At 38.2% G+C, this 15,724-nt stretch overlaps 1 pseudogene; it reads right to left on the reverse strand.

Annotated features, from left to right (window-relative positions):
* Positions 1–14,733: 14,733 nt before the first annotated feature.
* Positions 14,734–15,447, reverse strand: LOC112587653 (annotated as a pseudogene).
* Between the last annotated feature and the right edge of the window lie 277 nt (positions 15,448–15,724).

A 15,724-nucleotide genomic window follows, 5' to 3' on the forward strand; every position in this document is an offset into this window, starting at 1 on the left:
CTAGAAAACTTCAGATTTAGGATATATCCCTGAAACAGGTGTATTTAGTATGTATGCAAATATATACTTAGAATATTTACAAATATTTAATTATTAACTCTTTTATATATACAATTTGAAGCTCAGAGATATTACTGAGAATGCCTTTGGATATTAGAAATATGACTAATTACAAAACCAATTCTCTGAGTTAGCCATTCAGTTTTTATTAAAAGGCCTAACGTGTCTTTATTGTTTAAATATAGCAAATTCCATTCAGATGTCAACGAACTTGTTAGTTTCTGTATTAAACAGTTTAATTCTGGTACATAAGATAAAGAAAAATTAGACTATTTCAGATTTGAGTGAATGAGTAATTACAATGGATATATTAAGCTACTTCATTTTTTCTAAATATTCCATTAAAGAAAATACAGAAAAAAAGGAAAATAAAATCAGGGTACTGCTGCCTAAAATGCTAACTCTAATCCATAGCTTTGCCAATCTCTTCTTACTCACTCTGGTCACCTACTCTCAAGGTTAAACCCTGGACCTACCTGTCTTCCAAACTCCCTGTAATGTGGCTGAAGACAGTAATTCAAAAATCCCTGTCTCCAATCACAACCACTGTGACCATTTGCAATCTCATCACAATCCCTAAACACACCCTAATACCTTCTCAACATTCCCACTCTCCTTAATCCACTAGAATTTGTCTTCTTTGCAGCAGAATGTGCTGATTCTACAATTTACAATCTTTGGGATGTTTTGACCACACCATAGGTTGAGAGCTTTGCAGGCAGTGTGGCCTACTGAAACTGTTTCAAAATCATGTATTCAGGGGTCTCCATGTCATGAATGCCTTCAGTTTATGTGCAATCTGAGCCCTTGAAGAAAGAATAATCAGTGGTAATGACCAGTGGACCAGCATTTTCGAGGCTACAGTCCTGTGCAGGTAGAATTCAGAAGAAAACAGAACTGAACGAGTTCACAGGATTCGTTGGAAGGATGGAAGAGTGTGAGACCCTGCCCAGAGCTACTGCTCTCCTGGGATTGTCTGTCCATTAATAGTGTCGCCATTCACTCAGCTTCACAAACCAGAAACCTAGAAATCATTCCTGACTCTTTTTTTTTTTAATTAAATACATCTTCAATCTATGGTACTTTTTCCCATCCCAGTGGCCCCACCCTAGTCCTAGGATCTATCACCTCTCAGCCATACTGCAGTAACAAGCACTTCAAACAGATCATTCCTTGTTCTCTCTGCCCCTCCTCTAATCCATTTCTCACACAAAAGCCACAGTAATCTTTTTTTTTCTTTAATATGAATCAGATCAAAGCACTTTCAGTTTAAAACCATTCAAAGGTTTCCCACTGCTCTTAGGATAAAATCCTAAACCTTTAATTGATCTACCAGGCCCTCCCTTCCTACTTTACTGACCTCATCTTGCATCATTTTTACTTCTTAATTTTGCTCCAACCGCTTTGTACTTGGCTTCAGTTCCTCAAATACTTCTTTTCTTCTTCAGGGCCTTTAAACATGTTTTACCTTTTATCTGTGTCTACAGAGTCTTACACCAGTAGGTTAATACATTTCTACATTCAGATGAATACAAGTATATATAAACAAGTGGATACAGTATATTTAAAATAATCATTGCCAAGGAAACTTCAGAGTTCTAGAACCCAGACTCCTTAAAGACTAACATAATCCTTTCAGAGGTCCAGAAAATATCTTTGCCCAAAGTTACATTGTGGTAGAAATTTAGGAAAGATACCCTAAAAGGGATCAATAGTCCAGGTATGAACCCAGGGTTTGGCTTTGAAGATTTTGCTGAAAAAACTTGACCTAGGAATTGACAGAAGAAAGTGTGGTATTGGTAATAGATACATAGTAACACAGCTTCCTCTCTGTCTATGGCTATAAATTCTTTGTATCACAGCTGGTGTTTCCTCTATTTTAGCCAGATTTAAAATGCTGTTTGTAAAACTATACTTGAATAAACTGACTCTGACATTGTGCTGGTGGACCTTAATAGTCATTAATAGAATAGTGACCCAATTTTATTTTTTAAAATTTCTTAATGCAGATTTTGATACAGTAGGTCAGGGTAGAGCCTGGGATTCTCAGGTTTTTTGTTTGTTTACCAGGCCACACAGCAAGTAGGATCTTAGTTCCCTGACTAGGGATTGAAACCATGACCCCTTAACTAGAAGTGCAGAATCTTAACCACTGGACTGCCAGGGTAGTCCTGCAACCCACTTTTAATACATATATTTCCTTGAAAATGCACCTATAAATCTTATTCTTTTAAACACTACACTTAGAAGCATATGGTTAGTCCATGACTAAATACAAGTTTCAAAAGACAATTAGAGATTCTGCAAATTATGTCTGGTTGATGGTTTTTGAAGGGCAAAGTACATTTGTGCCAGATGCACAGTGTGGCCAAAAAATTTTGAAAAATAATAAAAAGAAATGAACCTTGAACGTTTTTAATCCATGAGAATCTTGTATATGTTTTTGTTATATGTTTATCTAATGTAATTTACTTTGCCAACAAAGGTCCATCTAGTCAAGGCTATGGTTTTTCCAGTGGCCATGTACGGATGTGAGTTGGACTGTGAAGAAAGCTGAGTGCTGAAGAATTGATGCTTTGAACTGTGGTGTTGGAGAAGACTCTTGAGAGTCCCTTGGACTGCAAGGAGATCCAACTGGTCCAGGAGATCAGCCCTGCAATTTCTTTGGAAGGAATGATGCTAAAGCTGAAACTCCAGTACTTTGGCCACCTCATGCGAAGAGTTGACTCATTGGAAAAGACTCTGATGCTGGGAGGGATTGGGGGCAGGAGGAGAAGGGGACGACAGAGGATGAGATGGCTGGATGGCTGGATCACTGACTTGATGGACGTGAGTCTGAGTGAACTCTGGGAGTTGGTGATAGACAGGGAGGCCTGGCATGCTGTGATCCATGGGGTCGCAAAGAGTCAGACACGACTGAGCGACTGAACTGAACTGAATGTAATTTCCACATTATAATATTCCACTTCACTTTCAACTTGTTGATTATATTATTTTTGCTCTTGTTTAATCCTGCTATGCTTCATCTTCCTTCCAGTTCTTTTAGACAATGCTTTTCTGTCCCTCTTTCATGTTCCAGTCTTTTCCCTAGGAGTTTATCATGCAGCTTAGTTGCTAAAATTTTAATGTTTAAAAATTTTAACTTTTGATTAAGTGAAAAACAAATTTTTTAAAATTATAAATGAATATATCCTCAAAATAACACATTTCTTATAATAGTCAATTTCTACCACATACCTTCAGTGTCAACAATTATAACTACAGATTAATACCTTCAATGTCAACAATTTATATAAACTTATATAAATATTAGTTTTCGGGTGATCAGGGCTGACTTCTTACTTTCCTGGATCCTAGGCACTTTTGTCTGCATGGGCCCTTCCTCCACAAGAAATATATTATTTTTTTTCACAGCCACCAGTATTTATTTTTTATAAGTTCACATTTATAACCATTTTCCCACTAGGAAATTAGCAAAAAATTGTAAGTATATTTAAAGTCGGTAAAGCTACTGTGAGCTGAACATTCTCATTCACTGATGCTATTAATTTAAAGAAGAGTAAACTTTCTGGAAAGCCATTTGACAAAAAATGTAGCAAGGGTTTAAAAGTTCTATTCCATTTGTCTCTATCATATATGCATTTATGTCTGCGTGTGTGCATGTTCAGTCGTTTCCCACCCTTTGCGACCCCATGGACTATAGCCTGCCAGGCTCCTCTGTCCATGGGATTTCCCAGGTAAGAGTACTGGAGTCGGTTGCCATTTCCTTCTCCAGGAAGTCTTCCTGACCTAGGGATCAAACCTGCATCTTTTGCACGTTTTCTGCATTGCAGGCAGATTCTTTACCACTGAGCCACTGGGGAAGCCCCTCTCCCCTATATCTTGGGGATAATAGGCAGTTTTTAATTTGGAATTCTATGTATATATTTTTATTTAATTTTTTAAAGTGAGGTGTAGTTGATTTATATTAGTTTACAACATAATGATTCAAAATTTTTGTAGATTATACTGTTTAAAGTTATTATAAAACATTGGGTATATGACCTGTGCTACACAATATATTCCTATAGCTTATTTACTTTACACATAGGAGGTTTTACCTCTTGATTCCCCACCCTTACCTTGCCCCTCCGCCTTTCCTCTCCCTACTGGTAAACACTAGCTTGTTCTCTGTATCTGTGATTCTATTTCTATTTTGTAATATTCATTCATGTATTTTTTAGATTCCACTTTAAGTAATACAATATTTGTCTTTAACTGTATGGCTTATCTCACTAAGCATAATCCCATCTGAGCCCATCTATGTTGTTGCAAATGCCAAAATTTCACTCGTGCGTGCGTGTGTGTGTGTGTGTGTGTGTGTGTACATGGAATACTATGTATATGAGATATATATTATACACACACACACTGTATGTGTGTTCTGTGTATGATTTACTAGGTATAGTATCAAGATCTCATAACCATCATTTACTGAACATCTACTGTTATTTTTATTTGATGAGGAGAAACTGAGACCCAATAGGCTAAATAACTTTTCCAAGATTTTTTTTGTTTTTCCCCCCTACCTAGAAGAGAATAGAACTGAGATTTGAGCCCACATCCATCTAGCCTCCAAGGTTCATACTCTCCGATCATTATCCTGGATAATGATCCCAGAGGTAGATATAATCAGTGGGCCTAGAAACCAGCTTTTAAACATGAAATAATGCACTAAAAATGGTAAAGAAATGTATTTCCTAGATCATCATTGTATTTTTCCTGTTTATTGAACTCTGCTGATGGCTTTTTTCTTTTAGGCTCTTGATTCCTGAGTCCTTGCTTCCAGTTAATAGCAGCATAAGAATGAAGTAATGGCTTGCAGCATAATTTTCTGAGAGCGCTGTTCTAAAATGCTGACTCCCAACTCAAGCTGATTAGGGTTTTGCAACTTTCATTACTTTCACTTTTCAGTTTGAACTGCTTCCTCTCTTCTGCAAGCCAACACGTTTAATCTTCAAAACACAAAACAAGTAAAGGTAACTTGCACTCAAGAGTTTTAGACTTTAAACATCTTCACCTTGTGAGGTTAAAAGCCTCATTTTATAGCTAACTTTCTCATCCATTTTTCTTAATATTGTCTCATTATAAATATAAACACATAAGATAATTTCTCTTTCTCCATCCACGTGTGTATATGTTCCTCATTCCTTTCTGTTCTCTGATTCTTTTATTCCTCAAGAACATGATGTAAATGTAGGCCATTTTATAAAGTTGTGTTTTTCAAGAAGATGCTTTGGTGACCTCAAAGTTCACAAAACCTTTTCCCCCACCCCAATGTAAAGGGACTACAGTGTTTTCAGTAATCACAGACATAATAAACTAGCTACCAAAAATACTAATGTTTTACAAGGATAGATAAATGATCAAAATGTTATGGAGTATCCACATAATGAAATGCTTTGCAGCTGTTTACCAGTGAAGTAGATCTATTTATACTTTTCAGGAAAGCATCCATGATTGATTGAAAAGAAAAACCAAATTACAGACTAGTTCAATGTCATTTTTAAAGATAAATTTATAAGTCTATATAGCTAATCTGTGTAGTGTAGGCTATTTGCAATGAAAGAGATTAGAAGGTTGATATAGAGGATTTTGTCTTCTTTTTAATGGAATTTTAAGTAGTTTTTGGGTTGTAGGTAACTAGTGTTTTTCAGTATTTTCAAATAATTTTAAGCTAACAAAAGAAAAGGAAATGGCAACCCACTGCAGTATTCTTACCCGGGAAACTCCACGGACAGAGGAGCCTGGCAGGCTACAGTCCATGGGGTCGCAAAAAGTCGGCCATGACTGAGCGACTGAGCACAGCAAATAAATAAATCTATATTTTTAAGACATTTACCTCAAAACTCAAAAGTTTAACAGTATTAGCTTACTGTTTTCATAAATATATATGTTTTCTTGAAACAAAAATATGGTCATTGTGCACTTGCCCAGTTGGTATATTTTTCTTCATCTGTCAGTCTTCATCTTTGAGGACTTAAAATTTTAGATGTGAAAATAAAAGAGTTCTATGATCTTATAAGTTGTAAAACTGTATATAAGTCAGAATTGAATTTGGACAACTGCAGTTGATTCCTCTATTTTCTATTTCTTTATTATGAAGAACTTGAAGAAAAGCTTGAATTATTAAAAATGTAGAACTTATATGGTGACTGTTAAGCTTATAATACAGACATGTACTATGACCTCAGTTTTTTTTTTTTTTTTAAACTTTACATAATTGTATTAGTTTTGCCAAATATCAAAATGAATCCGCCACAGGTATACATGTGTTCCCCATCCTGAACCCTCCTCGCTCTTCCCTCAGTTTTAATTATTAGAAAAACAAAGAGTATAATATTATTAAGAATAGATACCAGCCTTTATCTATAATGTGACAAATTGGAGATTATATTCTTATGAAATCATGAGAAAGATTAGAGGTTAGATAAAGAGGGAAGATATGTCAGGCCTTTAACCAGGAATTACTTAAAGAATGTTTATCATTATCTCCTTTTGAGAAAAAGTCATTATTTAGTTCGGAATGGAATGCATTGTACAGTGAATCAGAGAACATTATATGCTTGTCATCACTCCCATGTCCATGAAAGTATTCTATTTTCTATATACTACTGAAATTTTGATTTGGTTCTGTGAATGAGTGTTCACTATGTGAAGGCCCCAGCCACTTATGTAACAAACTTGGCAGAGTAGGATGAGTTCCTGCTTCTGATCAACAGGAACAGGCTAGGGTGTACTATGTGAAATCTGAACTGTGGCTACAAACACCAGTACTGAGACCCCCACCTTGCCTCTCTGGCCCCTTTCCCCAGTCAGGCTTTGTGGATGACTTATGGACAAGCCATGGTCCTGAAGAAGCCATTAACACCAAGGCATTAGACACTTCTCTCTACCCTGGGAAGGCGCTGTGGACTGTGAGCGCAGTCTGCCCTGAGGCCAGGCGTAAAGGAATAGGGGACAGGGAATTGTGCCATTTCCTTCACACCTGCTGTTGTCACTAAATCAGCCAACTTGAGAAAAATATAAGTACCTGGTCTACTTCTTTCAAGTCATGTGGATACGTCTGTCTTTGGTGTCTTCAATAGATTTAGAATCTGTCTGAAATATGTGGGTTTAGAAATGAACTAGAAATGTGTAGGCTTATCCCTAAGGGGCTTGCCTGGTGACTCAGATGGTAAAGAATTTGCCTGCAATGCAAGAGACCAAGGTTCAATCTCTGGGTCAGGAGGATCCCTGGAGAAGTGAATGGCTACCCACTCCAGTATTTTTGCCTGGAGAATTCCATGGAGAGAGGGGCCTGGATAGCTATAGTCCATAGAGTTCAAAAAGAATTTTTTAAATCACTATAATAATGTAAAATCTTCTACAGTAAAATCTCTCAGTAATAATGAGAGAAAAAAAATACTGGCCCACAGTTCAATCTGCTACCCAATAAAAACAATTACTCTAGTATTATTGATATAGTTGACACATTTAAATAATCTAGGAATCTCTACCTTCCCTCACAATGGCAGAAAAATCAAACCCAATGTAAAACTAGATATAACATTTAATAGATATTCAATAAACATTTGCTGAATTATGTTATAATTGCACTCTTTTTGTTTTTTGGAGCCTGGGCTTATTAAAGGTTCAGTAAGTTGTAGCCAAGCTACCTGGACTGGAATTTCAGTGGTACACTGTGATGTGAACATTTTTTCTCATGTGGAAATAAGATCAGGCCTTGAGCACTAACTTGGCCTCTTCTTAGTGACAGAATTCAGCATCAGGGAACCCCTTCCATTCATTTGTATCATTATATTTTGTTTAATCTCCGCAGTTCGTTCTTTCTTTTTACTGTTTTAATAGTAAAATATAAAATCTTTAAGTCCTCAATCTTCCAACCTAAGTGGCTTTGTGATCATACACTACAAAACTTAGTATTCTTCTGAATACCTGTTTTAATCATTAGGAAATTTCTCTAACCTAATAACAGACTTAGGAGAAGGCAATGGCGCCCCACTCCAGTACTCCTGCCTGGAAAATCCCATGGATGGAGGAGCCTGGAAGGCTGCAGTCCATAGGGTCGCTGAGGGTCGGACACGACTGAGCGACTTCACTTTCACTTTTCACTTTCATGCATTGGAGAAGGAAATGGCAACCCACTCCAGTGTTCTTGCCTGGAGAATCCCAGGGACAGGGGAGCCTGGTGGGCTGCCATCTATGGGGTCGCACAAAGTCGGACACGACTGAAGCGACTTAGCAGCAGCAGCAGTTCTGAAATACACCTTGACAAAGCTATGAAGTTCTCTATCATCATGAAGTTAACATCATCTTGACAAGTTGGCTAACTGGCAGTTTCACACTGATTATGTTAGTCCATTTCAGAGTGTGAACTCTGTAATATTGTCCTCTTTATACACCATGTAGGGTAAGTGTGCATGGCTTAAGGCTGGAGAAAACCAAGAAGTACGGAAAGAGAAAAGTTAAGGTCATACAAAAGGTGGTTTTAGCTGTAACCAACTGGTAGCAGTCCTTTTCTTCTGAGAAGAGAGCTAAGATGGAAGGGAGATTGATCTTTTACCATATATCCTTTTCTACTTTTTGAGTTTTGTATCTTTCCTTTATGTTACCTAGTAAAAAGTTATTTTGAATTGATGTTATAGTCATCTGAAAAGTTCTCTGGACACTTGTGTAGTTCTCACCTCCTAAACTGATTTACTACACAGGTCACAATAATGTTAATGAGCCAGTGCCCCTGGGTGTTTGCTTATTTCAGTTGTCAGTCTGTAGTAGTTGACTTGTAATGATTCATGCACATTGCCTTTCCTTCTTTAACAAGTACAACCACCATCAATTCTCCACTTTCAAAATTATACTCTTGCCTCTTATTTTTTTTTTTAAAAAACCTCTCATATCTCAATCTGACAATATTAAACTCTCCAAGAATGCTTATCTTTAACATTTTTTAATGTCACCAAATATGGACAAAAACACAGTTAATGCTAAAATGATGACATTATATTGTATATGAAAATTGAGCTTTTATTCTGAAAGGATATAAAAACAGGAGATATGATCAACTAACTTTGGACTGCAAGGAGATCCAACCAGTCCATCCTAAAGGAGATCAGTCCTCAGTGTTCTTTGGAAGGACTGATGCTGAAGCTGAAACTCCAGTACTTTGGCCACCTCATGTGAAGAGTTGACTCATTGGAAAAGACCCTGATGCTGGGAGGGATTGGGGGTGAGAGGAGAAGGGGACGACAGAGGATGAGATGGCTGGATGGCATCACCGACTCGATGGACGTGAGTCTGAGTGAACTCCGGGAGTTGGTGATGGACAGGGAGGCCTGGCATGCTGCAATTCATGGGGTCGCAGAGTCGGACACGACTGAGTGACTGAACTGAACTGAACAGCAAATAGCTACAGTTTGGAAGCAACTAAATTCAGTTAAAAACAGGAAGTGTTTTTATAGATTTCTTTATGTCTCCTATAGTATAGTAATTTGAACATGGAAGCTACTTAATAATTGTTCATCTGACGATGAACCAAATATTCTAACATCAAAACACCACAAGATTCTGAATGCACACTCTACTTTAGGTAATACTGCTGTTAATGGAGGTGAGATGTTAACATTTAACATGCACCTGCTGAGATCAGGTTTCCTCTGCTCCTCAGTGTGTGCAAAACAACCAGTCTATATTTTCCAGATATTTCTAACATTTTTGTTATGTTATTTTAACCATTAGTCATCAAAATTAAACTCCTTGCCACAAAATCGTTTTAAATATGTGGCATGTCTGTGAAACAAACTCAGAAGAATCCAAAAGCATGATGTAATCCTGTGCTGATTTCGAATACTAACCACCCTGCCTGCATGCCTTCTTGTGTGTGTATTGCTATTTACATATTCTTATTGTATGTATATAATTTAATCTTTGTTTTGAAAAATATTCAGCCATACTTCTTCATGTATGTTACCCATGAACTTCAAAATACACAAAAATGCTGGAATCCCTGGTGAACGTCCCTATTATCCATGCCAGACTATGGGAGATGACTTAGTAGTCTTTAGCAGGGTCTTTAGGTATTTTGGAAAACAAACCCATTTAGGTGGCTGCAAGTTAGAGCCTTTATGTGACTGAGTCCATTCTGTAATGTGTCACATGACAGGAGGATGTAGACTACACATATATGTGTAAACAAACACCAAATATTCTTCAGACTCAAGGCTGTTGAGATTATTGTTAATAATACTAATACTGATGTGGCCTTTATTACTAATGTGATTAATGTGATCAATATTATTGTGATTATTCTTTCAAATATTCATGGCTGAGTAGACCAATAGACGATCAGCTTTCAGTGCATGAAGAATGTGCTTTGGTTAGCAGACACCAGCATTACCTCAGCCAACATGTGAAATTTCTTTGAAGAAATAGCCTTACTATTAGTTAACAAGTTAATGGGATGAGTTGTTATTACTGACTAATACTCCATAGCACTTGTATGAATTTTAAATCATTACTCTCGGTATAGTTTCTTAATGATCATAATTGCATCAGAGATTTTTTTTGTCCTTTGTTATACTTTGTTTTCATATCTGTACTGATGTTTAGCCTGCACTGACTGGCATTAAATTCTGGTAAATTACTGCTGGCCAGGATATGGTCTCTGTTCTTCAGAGTTCTGGAACTTTAATAATCACAGCGTTCAAGTATCTGGTTTACTCTAGTCAAACATGTAATAGGTCAGTGTGTTTGTGTGTCCTAGAAGATCACTTTATAATTTTTTTTAAAGATCAATGTTTCCACTGGCTGGATTACTTGTATCTTATCTGGCATCCATTTGCTGGTACCAAAGTAACCAAGATATCAAAAATGTTTGGTAAGTGTGAAAAGCAGAGTAAGGGGAATTTGATACTTAGATTCTTCCTTCCAGCTCTGGTAGGTCAAGATAAACAAGGCTTTTCCATCTCCAGTCCTCTTATCTACGGTGTGCAGAGTTTCTCTTTTCTTTGTATAAGTTCTATTTGAAAATCCAGTTTTGCTTTTCAATTCTGTTTTCTGTTTTCTTTATGCATACTTAAAAAAAAATCACTGACATTCCTTTACTAATTCAGAGTTTAACACAAGGATAATAAAGCAAAAGGAGACTTTCATGGTTCAACGTGGGAGTGATTATACTTAACGTGCAGCTCCAAAAAAATTTCAATCTTGAGTCATCTCTCTCTTGGAAGTTTAAACAAATCCAATTGCTTAAATAATGGAATCTCTTAATAAAATTCCCTGTCCACTCTTGTCACCAATACTCTGAAATTCCTAGGGATCTCTCACTACCCTAACCTAAAACAGTGTTCTCAGACTCTAGACTGCCCCTTTACTCCCAGCTTCTGAGCACCAGGCCATATACTCTGAGATATATGCAGTCCCCTGAGAACAGCGGTTCTTTCTATGCCTTTCTTTTCCACTCCTAAAGCAAGAAGCTTAAGTAGGCAGCCCTAGAAAGCTTTGTGGAAGCAGTGGGAGGGAAAGGAGCTATGCATCCCCTATGTTAATAACTTTTATCTTATCACATATACAAGACAATAAGAGAATCCCATTATTTGTGGGATTATGGCAACCACTTTGATTTTAGTAAATGTTATGAATGATTATTTATATTCAAAGAAGTAGACCTGCCTGACCTAAATAGGCTGTCATTTTCCCCAAATACCAGTTAGGGTTGCTCTTTCTAGCAGTCCTCTGATTAGTTACTTAAGTAACTCTTCATTTTTATTGTTGTGCATGCCTATGTGCTCAGTCGTGTCAGACTCTTTTGTGACCCCATGGACTGTAGCCCCCTCAGGCTCCTCTGTCTATGGGATTTTTCAGGCAAGAGTACTGGAATGGGTTGCCATTTCCTCCTCCAGGGCATCTTCCCCACCCAGGGATCAAACCTGCATCTCTTGTGTCTCCTGCATTGCAGGTGGATTCTTTACCACTTAAGCCATTGGGGAAGTCAGTTCCTCCTTTATCTTATTTTAAATCCAATAACAAGATCTATTTCTGTACTCGCCATTTTCTTACATTAATGGTCTTTTATTCCAATGTTACCACTATACCTTTAAGAATATTGTTATTCTGTAATATATTTGAATTATTGGTAAGGCTATTTTTCCCTGTCATTACTTTCTATTCTCACCTAATATATGATTTTCAACATTGTATTTTTTTTCAAGTTCTGATATAACTACCCCATTAGAATATTGACTGGAATTATTAAATCTATGGGGAAAATGCAAAACATGAGGTTTCAAATTCACAAAAAAGATGTTTTGAAGAAAGTGGAGCTATTTTTGAGAATCTAAAGAAATCCCTAGGCTTTTAAAATATTTTTCCCTTTTATTCCCCAAATGACACCAGCTGTGCAGTTTTGCTGCCAGCTAGAATGTTGTTTTCAACTCCCACTGGAAGTTTTTTCTTTCACTCAGTGTGCAGACTTTTTTTCTGTTGTATTTGGCAGCATGACATGTATACCAAAACATATTTTATGACATATTGCATGTAGACAGAAGTTGCATATGTATTACTTATAGTGGTGGTTTAGTCTCTTAAGTCGTGTCCAACTCTTGCCACCCCAAATACTGGAGCCTCCCAGCCTCCTCTAGCCATGGGATTTCCCAGGCAAGAATCCTGGAGTGGATTGCCATTTCCTTCTCCCGGGGATCTTCCCGACTCAGGGATCAAACCCTCATCTCCTGCATTGCAGGCAGCTTCTTTACTGCTGAACCACCAGGGAAGTCCTGAATTACATACACACTGAAGTAAATGGTATTTGCATTGACTTTTATATTCTCTGGACAGTTTTACTGTGAATAACTTTGTTTACTTTTGTCCTTTTTAAAATTTTTACTTATGGTATTCTTTTAGCCTGATTTTGGCCAGTGATCTTTAAGTAAGTTATATTTTATCCCTTTTCTACTGTAACTGAGATCTCTACAGGCACTGCCATAGTGTGAAGCAGGTCACTGTTCACTGAGGAAGGAACAGTCTGCACACAGCTCCAGTGGAGAAAACTGAAAAACACGCCCTTTTGCTGGTACTTCCAGTTCTGCACAGCAAGGTTGCTTCTGGTCTTCTACCTTTCCCTATACATAAGTATCTCTCCTACCGTGAGAAATACAGGTTTCATTATTCAATTCTTTTCAGCGTAATTGCTCACTGTCTCAATCAGTTTATTTTCTCATTGTATCACTCTCCAATGTCACCGTCTCCTTCGCCCCCATGTCCAGGCCCCGTGCCTCCGCTACCACTGAGAGCCTCCTCATGGCATGTAAGCATGGCATCCCTGCTTACACTCCATGTCCTTGGGCGCTGGCAGCTGATGGACCCCTGCACGTCTCCTTCGCCTCATCTCGCTGTGCAAAGAAGGGAAGGGAGGAAAATGGGGAGAACTGAGAACAGAATGGAACAGGAAAGGAAGTGAATAGGAAGGGGAAGAAGGGGAAGAGGAAGGTGAGTCTAAGGTTTCAATTTGATTTTTAAGAGAATAATAGAGTGAGTTGTTAGATTTGTAAATAAACAGGATTCCTGACAACTCCAAAGTTCTGGCGATAAGCGCAACTTCAGTACTTGCCGCTTTCCTTGCGTAAAGTTTATGCAACTTTATTCTGTTGTTTGAGTGTGGCAAATGGGCAAGAGTGTACTTTGGGTTCTTCTTGGCTAGTGTTTCTCCTTGAGCTCTCATTTACCAGGCTTGATTGTTAGGTGGGTCAGGAACAATAGCCGGGCTGCTGTAGCACAGAGACTTTCTTCTCTAACCTGCTTTGCAATGACCTGACCTACACTCAAAAATTTGTACTCCCTGAAACATTTTCCTTTCTTTCCTCGCTCCCTTCCTCCTTCCCTCCCATCCTTTTTTCCTTTGTTACTTAACACAAACTGTTTTTTAATACATCAAAGTAAATAAAAGAATCTGTTACACTCAGTAAGATGAGCAAAATGTGTGATTATTCCTAACTATTAGAATCTATGGTGGGAGGAAGAGAGAAATTGGGAGATTGGGACTGACCTGCTGCTGCTGCTGCTGCTAAGTCGCTTGAGTCGTGTCCGACTCTGTGCAACCCCATAGACGGCAGCCCATTATGCCCCTCTGTCCCTGGGATTCTCCAGGCAAGAATACTGGAGTGGATTGCCATTTCCTTCTCCAATGCATGAAAGTAAAAAGTGAAAGTGAAGTCGCTCAGTCATGTCTGACTCTTAGCGACCCCATGGACTGCAGCCTACCAGGCTCCTCCGTCCATGGATTCTCTAGGCAAGAGTACTGGAGTGGGGTGCCATTGTATAGCACAAGGAACTCTACTCAATACTCTGTAATGGCCTTATATGGGAAAAGAATCTATTAATAAAAAAGTGTGAATATGTGTATAACTGATTCACTTTGCTGTACAGCAGAAATTAATACAACATTGTAAATCAACTATATCCAATAAGATTTTTCTAAAAATAAAGGAAAAATAAATCTCAAAACTCTGTAACTTGATGTATTATTAAAGAGGCAATTAATATTTGTGTGTGTGTGTGTTTCTTTTAGTGCATTATCATTTAAGAAGGAGCATTTGTTTTTTTTACTTTTATTTTGCATTTCTTTTTTTTTGGTGGCATTTATTCCCAGGCTGTAAGGTTTTGTTTCTTCAGTTTCTTCTGGGATGTCTTTTTCTTCTGTGCAACCTCCTCTTCTGGTTTAGGAACAATCTGTTCTTTTTCAGTAAGGATCGTCTCAATGCTGCAGGGAGAGCTCTTATACGGGTTGATCCAACCATGAGCTCTGTAAGTCCTATGCCACATCTTCGGGGCTTTGTTCACCTGGATGTGCTCAATGACCAGAGAATCTACATCTAAGCCCTTCAGTTCAGTTCAGTTCAGTTCAGTTGCTCAGTCGTGTCCGACTCTTTGCGACCCCTTGAACCGCAGCATGCCAGGCCTCCCTGTCCATCACCAACTCCCGGAGTCCACCCAAAGTCATGTCCATTGAGTCAGTGATGCCATCCAACCAACTCATTCTCTGTCATCCCCTTCTCCTCCTGCCCTCAATCTTTCCCAGCATCAGAGTCTTTTCCAGTGAGTCAGCTTTTCGCATCAGGTGGCCAAAGTATCTAAGCCCTTAAGTTCAGCACTACTTTCTGCATTTTTGAGTATGTGCAGTAAAAATTCAGCACTCTTTTTGGGCCACCGACCCTTCATCCAGCCCCACTGTTTGGTCTGTGTACACCTACCAACTCCACTGTTGTAATAACAGAATGGCACACATTGCTTCTTTCAAGTGACAGCCTTCAGATACTTGGTGGCTTTTCAGATATGCATACCCTTTATCGCCTGGGCAGTTTCACGAGTGCTTTTAAAGTGAACACGAAGATTTGAACCTCTTGATTTGCATGATTTTGTGGAGTTTTCTGGGTCGAGTGAATAGTGTACCAGTTTTAGAGGTCACGGAAAAGCCTGGTGGGCTGCAGTCCATGGGGTCGCACAGAGTCGGACACGACTGAAGCGACTTAGCAGCAGCAGCAGCAGGCTGCTTACAGGAAAAGCAAGAAGGAGTTTTTTTTAAAAAAAACTCTGAAGTGTATACTTTAATGCTATAATGACCTCTTTGGGG

The sequence above is a fragment of the Bubalus bubalis genome, chromosome 10 (assembly GCF_019923935.1).
Source record: "Bubalus bubalis isolate 160015118507 breed Murrah chromosome 10, NDDB_SH_1, whole genome shotgun sequence".
NCBI lineage: Eukaryota > Metazoa > Chordata > Mammalia > Artiodactyla > Bovidae > Bubalus > Bubalus bubalis.